Source organism: Cotesia glomerata, linkage group LG7, assembly GCF_020080835.1.
Source record: "Cotesia glomerata isolate CgM1 linkage group LG7, MPM_Cglom_v2.3, whole genome shotgun sequence".
In the NCBI taxonomy this organism is placed as follows: domain Eukaryota; kingdom Metazoa; phylum Arthropoda; class Insecta; order Hymenoptera; family Braconidae; genus Cotesia; species Cotesia glomerata.
Genome location: NC_058164.1, coordinates 21,170,651 through 21,185,700, shown reverse-complemented (window position 1 = coordinate 21,185,700; position 15,050 = coordinate 21,170,651). Strand labels below are relative to the sequence as shown.

Below are 15,050 nucleotides of genomic sequence, written 5' to 3'. Positions count from 1 at the left end.
AAAATTTCCTCAATAAATCAAAAAAACGTAAGAACATCTATTACCCGGGTCGAAAAATTTAAACTGATTTTAAGCCAAATGATCTGCATTTGAACTTACTGATCTGTATTTGAACTTTTAAAAACATTTTCATTTGTATTTGATCTACTATTCAAATTATGTTTGATCTGTTTTAAGTCTAAATAACCTTTTAGTAAAATAATTGAGCAGCTATGAATATTTTATGCTGTTTCTAATCTGATGAGACTAAAAAGTTTTAAAAGTTTGATCAGTTTTTAGTCTAGTTAATTTGTAAATGGACTTTATGTATTGTTTTCAAATTCAATATGGAATCTCATTCTGTTTTTGATCTACAATTTTTACTCTAAATGTTCGAAGGCCAAAAGTCGACTAAGATGGCAACATAATTTTTTTGACTCAAAAGTATCTCATTAAAAATTATAAGTCGCATTTATTTGAAAAAATAAATCAATTTATAATATATTCATGCGCTCTCTTGTTTTATGAACTGAACGTCGATTATAACCTTACATATGTCAAATTTATTTGTCATAGCTTAACATTTCATAGATTATAAAAGTTTTGTAACTGCGAATATTAGTTGCAGAAATAACTAATAAATTTGTATTAACTTACGTATATAAGATAGTTCTCATCGTTTGATTGGATCTAAATTTAGAGTTTTCTAATTATCGATATTAAACATAATGTGAATACATCGACAAGATTAAAATGTTGACAAGATGACAAGATTAATATTAAATTTTATACTTTTACGCATCATTTAATGAGCGGTATTCACTATTTGTTAGTGCGAAGAATACCGCTTGATATACATTGCACTACGAAATAGTGAATAATCACTATTTCAATTTCAGAGAACAAAAAGCTGTGCCCTGTAGAGGATCTTCGAGGACATGAATAAAATAATAATAAATAAATAAATATATTATTATTATTATTATTTTTATTATTATTATTACTATCTAATTCGTAAAAGGTCTCTTTTTGATCTACAGGCGATCAAAAACCGACTAAAAATTATGGAACGTTTTGGTCTGTCAAAACCAGTTAAATGATTGTGACAAAAAAAGTCCGATTTTGGTCTTGAAACAATAGAAAATAATTTTATTATAACATTAAAAATGATCTGAAATTGGTCTGAATTGGGAATAGTATAGGCAAAAACAGATTAAATTCTTATATAAAATAGATACACATGATAAAATTAAATTGAATGAAAAATATTAAAAATTTTTATTAATCATAAAACAGACTAAATTTTTTGACCCGGGTAATTCTTCAAGAAAGCGATCATCTTAATCAACCAACCTAAAGCACTTTTTTCACGAGGTTAATCCACAAAAAATGGCGATACTCTCTTTACTTGAGTATCTTGCCAAAAGTCCATAAATTACATTGATCATCCAGCCTTGGTACCCGATAGCCCTTACTGTAAACACCTAAACGCCATTCCCGGTTTTAATCTTCGACTTACTACCCAATAACACGACTAATTCCTTTAAACCGTACTAATAACCAAACATTTAGCTCGCCATTTAGCTTAAAAATATTAAAAAAAGGCTATTTAAATAACGACCAATTAAAAGAGCGTTTTTGCTGGCCCCCTTCTTCTCTTTAATCCATTTATCATGTTAATATATATTTATATATTCAACTACAAACTATAAACTCAGCTTTACTTCCATTCAAGTTGTTCTCAACTATTTTATTTCGAGGTCATGTTTTATAACACATTCTCTTCTGGCTAGCTATACTAAGTAAACTTTTTAATTTACAACCTTTTTTTGTGAATATACAAAACTGAGTTAACTTCCATGAAAAACAATAGAACCACTTAATACGTAAATTTAACATAAATATATTACATAAACCTACATTTTTTCAGCCAGAAATTAAAAGAAAAATTCTCTAGTTAAAATGTAAAATATTGGTAGCGCTAATTATGCAAAAGCTATCCACAGTTTGTGGGTATGGATTATTACCAAGGCTGCCAAATAAGTCCAATATCTAAATTATTTAAAACACCATATTTGCATTTTTATACAGTATTATAATATATTGTGTTACATAATGCAACATCTTGGTCTTGATATAAGTTGAACTATTTTTAGGTTTTTACATCCAGGTCATACGGCAATTTATCGCTAAGTGTTGAACAATTTGCTTTGGTCTATCCATGACGGGTTGATAATCTCGTGGGAATTTTAAAGCTTAAATGAATCGCGGGGTAGTACATTTCACTACACTGTACTAGATTGTACAGTACCTAGAGTAGGTAAGTGTTGTGAGTATTCTTTGTGATGGTAATAGTTTTTGTGGTATACTTACTTATACAAAGGAATTCTTGAGGCACATTACTATAGATTGTATACTGTATAAAACTAGAGTCTTCTTATCGGGGAGGAATAACTTAAGACTTTACTTGGTATACTAAATATGAAATGTCTTTCATGGAATAACTTGGTAAATGAGGAAGCACCGAATAATAGGTAAAACCTGTCGCAAACGGTAAACTCTCATTCAATGGTATGCCGGGAGTCTCTTTTCAAGCTTGTATTAAACTTTTGAATTTGGAATTACTTTGATTCTTGATCGGGGATTCAGGGCATTACTATTCTATGACGCAGCCTGTTTGACGGTTGATCGAAAAACTTTGTACTCTTCGAACCGGAAAATCGTCTTTTTGTTTAAAACTTTCGGGACCAAATGCTTTCTTACTTTTGATTTTTAGTGCGAGTAATTAAGGGATCAATATTTGATAAGTTACTTTGCTCCAGTTGGGGAAAATTTCTTGAAAATACACGGAAAGAAATTTTCTTTAGAATTTAATGTTAAATTAATGGAAAAATTATGGGACTGGATTGTAATTGTAGATACTAGGGCGCTACTTTACTATTTATTGGTAACAGCAATACTCTATATAAGGTATCTGAGTAAAATTTACCGGTACAATAAGATTACTACTTGAAAGCTTACAAAAGAATAAATTTGTATCATTATTGTTCATAAATAGAAGATAGTTCATAAAATACGAAAATTTAGTACCTCACTTATCCGCAAGATGGTTCTTGGCGCTTATATCTTTTCATACTCGAGAACATAGAATCAAGAGCATAGATATAGATCCGAACAAAAGCAGTTTCACTGTAAAAAATCGTGCCAACACTGTAAATCCAAGTGTTTTAACAAAACACACATAAAGTGTTTTGTTCCTATCTTGAAGCATTGTCACTTTTAAAACACTTCCATGGATTTTAATTTCCCATGTTAAATACCCATTCGTAGTTACTTTTAAAACACTTCGATTTACAGTGAAGCCCAGGTTCACAAGACTATGAAAAAATTAGAAAACGGTTGACCCTAAAGGCCATCCCTGCAACTTCCCGCTGAGTCCATATTTAAGCGCTCAAAATTGCACTTATTAAGTTTTTAAGCTCTTCGAGCTCAAAAATATAATTTTCGTATCGTTTAGAGCTCTCCGAGCTCAAAAATCTGGTAGAAGTTTAATAAAACACTATTTTTTGAATTTTCAAACCACAACTTTCTAATGAATAAACCGATTTTCACGCGGGGTAAAATCAATAACTTCCCGATTTTCGACAATTTTTAATTTTTTTAGCGAGAAGTTTTTGTAAAGGAAAAAATTTTTTTCCTTTACAAAAAAATATAAAATAAAAAAAAATCCTAGTAACCGATACGATTGTATATGATTTTTGGAAATTTAAAAAAATTTTGTTGTATATTTAAAAATTAAGAGAAACAATCTTGGAACATACTTGGTGTGCCTCATTGTGTACTTCAAATTTTTTCAAGTCCTAGTAGATTCCACGAATTTCATAAAATTATGAATATATCTTATTAGGTTTTTTGTAACTTTTTATGGTTGCCTAAAAATAAACTATATTGTAATCACCTATAAGAAAATTAGATTATAACGACATTAAAACTAGCTAAATCCAATGGACAGGATTGTAATAATAATAATAAATTAAATGTAATAATGTATTAATGGTTAGTCATACTATTAAGAACATTGTAACGTCTTATTATGTCAATAAAATTTTCTGAAATCTGGAATTTCATAAAAAGTAAAATATTCTGCAACTATGCACACCATTTAACGCCATTTTTGTTAGAAATAATTGATAGGCAATAACTTTATGATCCCAATCATTAACTATTATAGATCTTAAAAATTTTGATTTTTGCAAATTCGACAAAAACATCAAATTATACAAATGACAACTTCTTACCTGTAATTCTAAAAATATTTCCCGGCGTTGAAAGCCTTGTTCCGATTTAATACGAAATTGATATTTTTGTCGGATTATCTGGGATATTTGAGCCAAGAATATCGCAAATTTATCGGGTTTCAAGTCCCCTGTCAATCTAGCGTAACGTATGCCTGCAGCTGCTCGATTTACACAACGTCTGATGTTGATTGCGAAATCGGCATTGATCGATCGCCCAGGGACTCCGAACCTACTAAGAATTTAAAATTCGCTTCGTTTACCCAAGCTTATTTGCGGGAGGTCACTTTTTCACGGGAATTTACTAGAAAGTCGTGTTTTTACTTGAAACTCGTAAATCTTAGATTTTAAAACTCTAAATTTACTAACGAATAAATTCCCATTTGTTAAACCGACGTCTGATTATGATCTTTGAACTTGATTTATCCGTTTATTGATCGCCCGAACGGTTGACCTCTCAATGTGTTGCTAGTTTATCAAAGACTCCGATCCGCTGCCTATAAAGCCCTCATTTTTCGCGACAGCTCCAATTTCTGATGATTGATGACTTCAGATGTTTACAACCGTCCCGTACATCTTGAAGCACATTTTCAAGTGTCACTTGATTGCTTCTCAACATCTTCCAGTCACTGAATAGGAAATTACTTCTCTGGTGATTTCTGACCAATTTAAAAGTTCTACTACTTAAAATTTTAACTCTCAATAAGATGTTGTTCGCTCGCTTGTAGAAGTCAAATCTTACACTGTCTACTTGAACAGATCTGAGGAGATATAATTACATGTAAAATCTAAATAATTTTTTAATAGCAGAATTTACAAATTTAATTTAATTTGTTCAGATATTGTAAGATTGAAAAAATAATAATCAGATCTGACAGTTTTTCCATTAACTACGTCAAATATGATGAAATTTATTTAGATCTAATATTTTTGGCCAGATACAGTCATTTCTGATCAATTTAGAGCTTACAATTAGTACAGATCTTAATTTTATTTAATTAGACATCATTATATAATAAGATCAAATGTTTTTTCAAGTGTTGGAAATACTTCAATATTGTCGTCGAAAGGTCACACACACACACACAAAGCCTGCTTGTCATCTAAGAATACGTCTGGTGCGTTTAAAAGTTTTGTACTAATGTAAAGATAAAAGTGCGTGTGACAAACCGCGAGTTAATAAATAGTGAAACGTGAGTTATTAACGTAACACAAAATGGCGGGCACGAGTAGTAGTATACAGGCGCTGTCAAAGGAAAACTATGACACTTGGAAGATACAAATGGAAGCATTATTGATCCAGAAGAAGCTATGGCGATTTGCTGAAGGAACATCTGTTAAGTCTGCAGAAGCCAGCGGAAACGAAGAAGCCATTGCGAAGTGGACCGAGGGAGAATCAGCACGTGCAAGCATGATACTGGCCGTAGCACCATCGGAGCTAAAGAGCATAAAGACATGTAAGACGGCAAGGGAATTATGGCTGAAATTAGAAGAAATATATGCATCAAGGGGACCGGCGAGGAAAGAAACATTACTGAAATCGTTGTTCGTACACAAGTTGAAGGAAGGTGAGGACATTCATCAGTACCTAGACAATTTTTTCGACGTTGTAGATAAACTGGCAGAAATGGACATAGAGATTAACGACGATCTACTATCAACTATGCTGCTACATGGATTACCGTTGAGTCTTGAAAACTTTCGACGCGTCATCGAAAGCCGAGATAATCTGCTGAAGCCGGAAGAATTAAAGATTAAAATTCTTAACGAGTGTCTAGCTAGAAAAGGTGATTCACATGACACTGAAACAAAAGCATTTGTGGCAAGATCAAAAACTCGAAAAAATGTAGGAATTTACGGAAATTGTTACAAATGCGGAAAGCCAGGCCATTTTGCGAAAAATTGTCCCGAAAGGAAAAGGGATGTGAGACGGCAACGTGCAAGTGCAAATACCACGGAAGACTTCTACATTGCGGCACAGAACTGAGAAGAGGCGAACCAGATTCCAGATGAACCAAGATTGAAATGGTGTCTTGACAGTGGGTGTACCACATACGTGTGCGGAGACGAAAGAGTTCTCGAAAGTAAAGTCACGTGCAATTCAGTATTGAAGTTGGCAACTGATGCGTCAACGACTGCCAAGGTGAAAGGCGTAGCTAAAGTAGCGGTAAGCGGAGGCCGAATACAATTGGCCAAACTACATGACACGTTGTATGTTCCAAATTTGAGAATTAATCTCATATCGGTATCTAAAATTACGGAAAAGGAAAAAACAGTGATTTTTGATAGTAAACAGGCGATAGTAAAAGATGCCGATGGTAACACAGTGATGACAGCTGATCGAGTCGGCGATTTATATTTCATGAGAGAAGGAAATAAAATTGAACAAGCACAAGCTGTCACACGGGCAACCAGTAGAGGAGTAAAATACCCATCGAGTCTATGGTATAAAAGACTCGGCCATTTACACATGAATGGAGTTACGAAGTTGTCTAATGAAAATTTGGCTACAGGAATAAACATAAATCCGAAAGGCCAAAACCACGTGTGTGAAGTATGCTGTCGAGGAAAAATGGCAGCAATGCCGTTCGAAGAGAGGAGTTAATGTTAATTAAATGAAAGAAATGAAAGGAAGTAAATGAGAGCAAAGACAAACTTTGAAAAAACAAATGGGGTTGGTTACCAAGCCAGGAATCGAACCTGGATCTCCCTGATAACATCTTTATAATCTTTAATTAACATCTTTATAACTCGAACAGATACTACAAAAGCTTTCAGCTTCACTAGTATTCAAGTTCGGTGGATCCTCATCGAAATTATGTAAAGAGAGAATATGTCTCTCGACCAATATTGAAGATGGAATGTCCATCCGTTGGCTTGAATTTAGATCTACTATTCACTTGACCGCTAGGCGCTAAAACTTTAATTTATCATTTACTTTAACCAACTAAACTTATTATTTAAACAACATCAAGTTTATTATGATTAAATTCGTTCAAATCTGATGTACTTAGCCCAGATATGGTCAGATCAAGCTATTTTAAGTATTATATTTTGATCATATTCTAATTTTATCTCATCATACCGTGATCTAGAATTTTTTCTCACGACAAATTTAATAAAATTTATTCATATAAATATAGTCAGATCTGACTATTTTAAATGTTTATATTTAGACCTGATCTGAATTATGTCTATTAAAATTTCATAATATCGTCAGATCAAATTTTTTCTTACATCAATACGATTAAATTTGTTTAGATCTGACATTGCTTGACCAGATATAGCCAGATCTGATCACTTACAATGTTACATTTTGCTCAGATTCTAATAATACCTTGTCAGATCTTATTCTATCGTCAGAACTAATCTTTTCTGAGATCAAACATAATGAAATTCGCTCAGACCTGACATTATTCAATCGGATAAATTGATGTGACCATTTCAAATGATATATCTAGTCCAGATCCTAATAATATTTGAAGATCTCTTTGTATCGTCAAATATAATAATTTTTCGAGTTAAATACGATGAATTTTATTCAGATCTGACTTTATTTGGCCATACATAGTCAGATCTGATCATGTGAAATGTAGTTTACTCAGATCCTAATTATATTTAATTGAACTTTATCATATCGTTGGATTTAATCTCTTCTAACATCAAACACGATGAAATTTATTCAGATTTTACATTGTTTGACCAAATATAGTCAGATCTGACTATTTTAGATGTTTATATTTAGACCTGATCTAAATTATATTTATTAAAATTCCATAATATCGTCAGATCAAATTTTTTCTTACATCAATACGATGAAATTTGTTTAGATCTGACATTGCTTGACAAAATATAGCAAGATCTGATTACTTACAATGTTAGATTTTGCTCAGATTTTAATAATATCTTCAGATCTTATTCTATCGTCAGAACTAATTTTTTCTTAGATCAAACATAATGAAATTCGCTCAAATTTGATATTATTCGACCGGATGTATTGATCTGACCATTTCAAATGATATATCTAGTTCAGATCCTAATTATATTTAATTAAACTTTATCTTATCGTCAGATTTAATCTTTCCTAACATCAAACACGATGAAATTTATTGAGATTTGACATTGTTTGACCAAATACAGATCTGCTTATATTTGCCGTCACAATTCGCTCTAAATCCTAGAGTACAATTCCAAGGCTTTCAAATTAACCATTTTCTGCGGGCAGAACATCTCCAACATCTCGAAACCTATTCAAAAGTTTGACTGGTTAAGTCTTCTCAATTTACGAAGGCTTAAGACTCGTAAGTAGCATTTCGATTTAGAAGCTAGTTATAAAGTTATGTCATGTCCCGGAAAGCTGGGATTCTGAAGGTTCGAAGAGGCACTGCATGTCTCGATCACGAAGCGTGCTTAAATCCGACATCAAAGCTTCAAAACGTAGATAGCGGCAGTGGAAGTAGGGTCGTTTTGTAGCATTCAGACAATAGATAGCCATCGATAAAATCAAGTGTCGGTGAAGTGTGTCTTAAACAGTAATAAAGATCTAAACATTTGGCAACAGGGCGCTACAGACCGTAAAGATAATCTCCTCGAAAAGGTCGTAGTGGATTCCACAAGTTGTGTAAGTAGTTTTTCCACTGGAACGGGAACAAAAAGGGGGAGTGCACTTGAATCGAGAAAGTCGTTAAACTCAAGTTCGTTTTTCACTTGTTCAATCGAATTCTTAAAAGGATTTTCACACTCTCTTACCAGTTGGTTACACACCCGAGCTAAGTTTCCTCCCAGTATGCTCCACTTCTGGTCTACTCTTGTTTTATCTACCCCAAGTAGCTTTTTCATTTCATGGTAAATCGTAACCTCGAGTACCCACGACTGCAGTTGGGCAGCCACTCTCCAGATGGTTTATTTTTAACATAGCATTACCACTGGCTGCTGGCCAGAAACGCGATCATCGGAATTACTTTTAAAGCTTTACCAAGTGAATAAAAAGGGAATATGATATATAACGAGCGAATCCTCCGAAGCTGTGTAAAAACCTACGAGAGTCATCTTCCCTTCGGAAGCTTCCAATTTTCCAATGCCAGTCTCTATTTCCTCTTTTATCATTTACCCTCATTTTTCTCCTTCGCTCTTTTTATTATGTACTTCTATTTTATTTTTCTTTCTTTTTTTAACTGACCTCATATTCACTTGACCGTTTTCAGTTTCTAACATTCTGCAACTTTTCTGTAAGACGTATCATAAAGTTCCACTTGCTCAGTTATTCTTATACCCAATTAAAGGAAAAAAGTTTTGTTAGTCCAAATGTGCATGCCTTGAGTTTTCGTGTCATACTTAATTAAAGTAAAGTTTGAGTATATAAAAAGGTTTCACTAATAATTTTAATACTTTTTTCAATTTTATATCAAACTTTAATAAAAAAAAAAAAATTAGGAAAACGGTTGATCCTGCAGGCCATCCCAGCAACTTCCCGCTCAACTTAACGGCAATAGATGTAGTTTTTTGAGCTCTATAAATAATTCTGAACAAAAAAATTGATCTGATGAAAAATTTCGGAGTTATTACAAAAAAACACTTTTTTCGATTTTTTTCGACAACAATATCTCACGAACGCATCAACCGATTCTGACGCTTTTGGTGGCAGTCGATGCGGGTTTTCAAGGTTAAGAGCTGATTAGTTATTGAGGTCGATCGGTTCAGCCAATTCGAAGATATTTAAAAAAAAAACTTTTTTCACTTTTTTTTTTGCAATTTCTCGAAATCTACTGGTCCGAATCGGTTCCAACTTACAGGAAATTTAAGTTTGGCGAAGACCTTTCGAATGACACCAACTTCGATCAAATCGGTCAAGCCGTTCAGAAGTTATAAGAGGTTTACACACACACACACACACACACACACACACACACACACACACACACACACACACACACACACACACACATAGGCGTACGGACATCATCGTAAAAATAGTCAGGGAAGCTTCTTAAGGCTTCAAAACATCGAGATCTGTTGAAACCTCGATTTTTCCAAAACGGGGTGAAAACAATAACTTCCCGATTTTTCGAAAATCTTCGATTTTCTTAGCGGGAAGTTAAAAATAACTATCTACTGTATACTACAATAATAAATTGAATAAATTTTTTAATAGTAAATTAATTACAATAAATTTTTATTTACAATTCAATTTTATAGCTCGTTTAAATTTTTCCATAGATAATATTTATTTTATACGAAATGAACACATTCATTCGTTTCGATGCATGGATCATAAAAAAAAAAAAAAAAACAATAAAACAAAACAGTATTAAGCTGCCACTTTAATTCCATAACTTCCCATAAGGTAGATAAAGAAATTGAAAAATAAATTGAATTAAAAAATAGATCGTTTCAAACGTTATCGTGTTTACTCCTTCCATAAAAACTTTAAAAATCCACACCATAAGCCATTAAAATAACTTTTTTGTGTAAAAATAGCAATTAATCGATTTGAAAGAAATTTTTATGAGTTCAGCGATAAATTTTATTTCTAGCAGTATGCTCTTTGTACCATTGGTAAGTATAATATGACTGTCAGGCACGATTTAATGTGACAAAAAGTTGAGATCTTGATTTTTAGAGGATAATAGAATATGACTAAGCCCTCGGACTGAAAACATGCAATTGTTTCGCAAATTCCATATTCCATGAAAAAATTTTCTGATGTGGCCTGACGTGTTCATATATAAATTTTTTATAGGAAGTAGTGTTAAATCCCTCCACTAGAAGGTGCATGATCGCTGAATTATCTTCTTACAAGAGAGTTAATTTTAAGATATTATAACAGAACCCAATTATTGACGTACATTATCTGTAAAATAAATAACAATGATTACGGAATAGATTTCAATTAAAGAAAATGTAATAATTTTATAAATTGTATTGATTCACCTATTTCTTAAAAATTCCGTTGGTAAAAGATAAAGTTTCAGCTATAAAATATAATTTTTTCTGAGTACTAGCTAAAAAAGCAAGCTTTGATTTATCATAAAACGTCAACAGCGAAATTAAAGAAAAAATAATGGAGTGGAATAGCGGTTTACATGTGCATAAAAGCCTTTCGTGTACGTGTTTATCCTCAGTGGTGGGCTCAGAAGCTCTACCTGACGCCTGACGCCGCTTGTAACTTATCGATTGGCTGGCTCGGTTCTACACGGCCGAGGAAAAAGAAAATAGATCAAGCCTCTGGTTGTTGGTTGGATATTTCTTTAGAACAAACGCAAGCGTCACTGTACACAAATGGAATACCTACAATATATAAAAATATATATGTATATTTTTTTTTACTTACTTTCATTCTCTGCACTCGAATTCTGCCTCGTTCTTCCCTTTTGTGCCGTTATATTTTATTTTTATGTTCCGTACTTATTTGACAAATAACTAGATACATACTGACGAATTTGAATTGGATTACAGCGATTCCTGCGGCTTTTTTACGTTGGCAAACTTTCCGAACATATACGACCTAGATTTTCCAACCGACGTATAACAGTAATAATATAATACTGAATCGTATACTGTAGACACTGGCACACATAGAGAAAGCGTATCCAGAGTATTAACATTCTATCCCTTTTCACTTAAGCTCTCTTCGTATTCGCTCGGCATGGAGACTAAATCGATGTCTGACCCAGCAATAACACTTTCAAGTCAAGTACCTATTAACACCTTTAAATCACAGTGTAAACACTTGGATGTATTTACCGGGTACTAAGTCAAGATTTTTAAAATCGATAAATTTACTTACCATTTCTACCACTTGTGAAATTTTCCTTAACCGCTTTCCATCGATTTTATCCCATAAACGATTAAAAAACACCAACTTCCCGTCCTTGAAGCAGCTTGCACTTTATTATGAAATCTCCATATTTTCGCCGCTTCTATAAATATATCAGGTGAAAACTTGAAAATTTAAACCCGCTCGGGTACTTTTCTTTGTTAGGGCATTTACGGACCCTCATTATCTCCCGAACCGTTCGAGATACTGAAATATATTATCGGTCCTTTTTTGTTCAGAATTTCATTTCCTGTCGAAGTTTCTTTGATCATATATCACCGCCAGCCATAATTTTAGCGTTGCAAGCAAAAATTGAAAACTTTATCTTGTAGGTCTCGATAATTTGTAATTTTGAGATAATTTTGAGAAAATTTTAATTTTTAGAATTAATATCAATTAACAAAAAAAAAATAATAACAATTAAAAAAAATTCCTTTTTTAATAATTTTTACAAAAACAATTTTTTAAGGTAACTAATTTTTAAAAAACTGACTAATTTTTCAGAAACAAAAACTTATTTTTCTAGAAATTATGCACATGCAACAATATAATCATAACTCTGAATAATTAATATCTTCTACACGGAAAGAAAATTGAAGGAGTTTTTATTATTTTACTATTGTAATTTTTACTAATTAAAATAGTAACGGTGGACTATACTTCTCATTTAGTAATTTTTACGATCTACTATTGTAAATTTAATCCAACAAATAAGACTAGCAAGAGTCTTAAAAAGTCGAATACTATAAAGCAAATTATACAATATGTGTTTGTGAACTTCACAATTCAACTATTGTAAAAATTCACAGTTGGATTTTTTAAAAGAAATATTAGGGAGGGAGAGAGATAGAAGGTTGGACTAATTGGTACCTGTACAGTAATCGAAAAAAGAAACCGGCATTTTCGTCCTCTGGGAATCGAACCCAGAACTCTGTGTTGGCAGCCAGAGACTCTCCCTCTACGCTATCCGAGGTAAACTAAGGCCCATATCCTTTAACATTTACATAAACTCGGAGTCTAGCGCTGTGCACGGCCATCACTCACACTAATTGAAAAACATTCTAATTCAACTATTGTAAAATTTGCTATAGTTCTATTGGAAAGATACAGAGGCAGCACTGGAAATTTTCATCTCTTACTTTTTACAATAGTAATATCGTATTTTTTCATGAATAAATAGTATTTTTTCTTCTAAACTATTTGACAATTAATAGTAATAAAAGTATAGTCCAGCTTTACAATAGTTGTATCGTAAATTTTCCCAGAAATTTTTTCCCGTGTATTATCCATTATATCACAATATTATTTATCAATGAAAATTGTTGGTTTTAGAAATTATCAATTTCATTAATAATAATGATTCATTTTTATAAAAATTGACTAACGAATAGAAAAATTTTGTGTTATTATTTACTTACTGATAATCGGTGGTCCTAATTAATTATTCACTGATTACAAAATTAAGAATTTTATAGAAAAGAAAATGACTTTTTTTACAAAAATTGGAAATTTCAATTAAGGTACATTCACACAAATGATATTTAGTTAATTATATAAAATTTTATAATAATGATAATTGTATAAAACTGATAAATGCAACAATTGATGACTGACATGTGTAATTTTCTGTACCAGTTAATAAGTCGAGAACGATTGTAGCGCTGCCTTAAATTTAGTGAATGATACCGTCATTTAGAATAATTTTTACTCGAGAGTCTCGACTCGAGAGTCGAGACTCCTATAAATTTTGTAGTAGTTTCGGAAAAAATATTTAATCTTACTGCAATTTTTAATATTAAAATAGTAAAAAGTAGTTATTAATCTTATTGACTTTTTACGTTTCTTATTTTTTACTAATATACTATTGTAATAATAAATAGTAATTTCTTAAAAATTTTATATTTTATTTGAGAATAATTATTGAAAGAATTACAATCAAACCAAGAATTGCAGAACATTCCACGATCACTATAATTTTAATCACAGTAATTTTAACGCAGTTCCTACATGTCAACAGATTTTGTTAATTATTTTTTGACGGTTCAAGAATAAAATTTACTAAAAAATCACGAAGTTTCAGAATTTTTTGCTATTTAGAATGCAAGATAGGGGAGGGTGGGGCAAGACGGCCCACCTGGGGCAAGAAGGCCCACCTCAAAAATTGACCAAAAATTTGTTTTTCTAATTTTTTTTTTTAATCACCACAAATTCGGGTTATTGATGCATTTTTAGCTCAAAAATGTAATAAGTGCAATTTCAAGCGCTTACGTATGTAATTAGCTGGAAGTTGCAGGGATGGCCTTTAGGGTCAACCATTTTCTTAATTTTTTTGATTTGCACAGATTCCAAATGAGCATTGAAAGTTTAGTTAAAGTCATTGCAAATCTCATAAGTGAAGTTGAAATTTATCTACCTTCAAGTGCGACGAATTTTTCTGTTACTTAAAATTTTCTTAGTAACATCCATTTTTTATAGAAAACAAATTTAATATGTTTTTTACGAATTCTATTTAAATAAGTAGCCAAATTTATTTTTCACATATCATACGAACAATTTATCGGCTATGTGATCAGTAGGGCCAGGACTTTCGCAGCAGTTCCTGGCCCTAGTGATCAGTAAAAATAACATGTATGTTAAATTCTTAGTCCGTTGACTGAATAACTACACGGAGAGAATTTTATGTTAACGGTAACCATCCCTATTTTGTAGCTTCTACTATCCAGGATGGTTATTAACTTTTGCAAAGTTAAAATGATAAATGCAACTATCCGGCGATTGTAATTAGTACAATCAGTATATATTAATTCCCACAATTATGATGATACGGTTTATTATCTAAATGGTAACTTTTATCATCGGAGATAGTTAAAATCATCATGATTGCAATCATAAAAAAAATAAACAAGAAGTATAAAAAACCAAACTTTTTCGATTTTAGAGAATATAATAACATTCTAATG

The 15,050-nt window shown here is 31.9% G+C and overlaps 1 protein-coding gene and 1 long non-coding RNA gene across 2 annotated transcripts in view; both read left to right on the top strand.

Moving 5' to 3' along the window:
• Nucleotides 1-15,050, top strand: part of LOC123268579 (potassium voltage-gated channel protein Shaw) — a 79,763-nt gene that overhangs the window by 34,905 nt on the left and 29,808 nt on the right. The gene's annotated exons all lie outside the window — the stretch shown is intronic.
• LOC123268595 lies at nt 97-9,751 on the top strand. Its single transcript, XR_006510259.1, has 3 exons — nt 97-160; nt 2,335-2,342; nt 9,738-9,751. It is a non-coding gene; the product is annotated as an uncharacterized LOC123268595 (long non-coding RNA).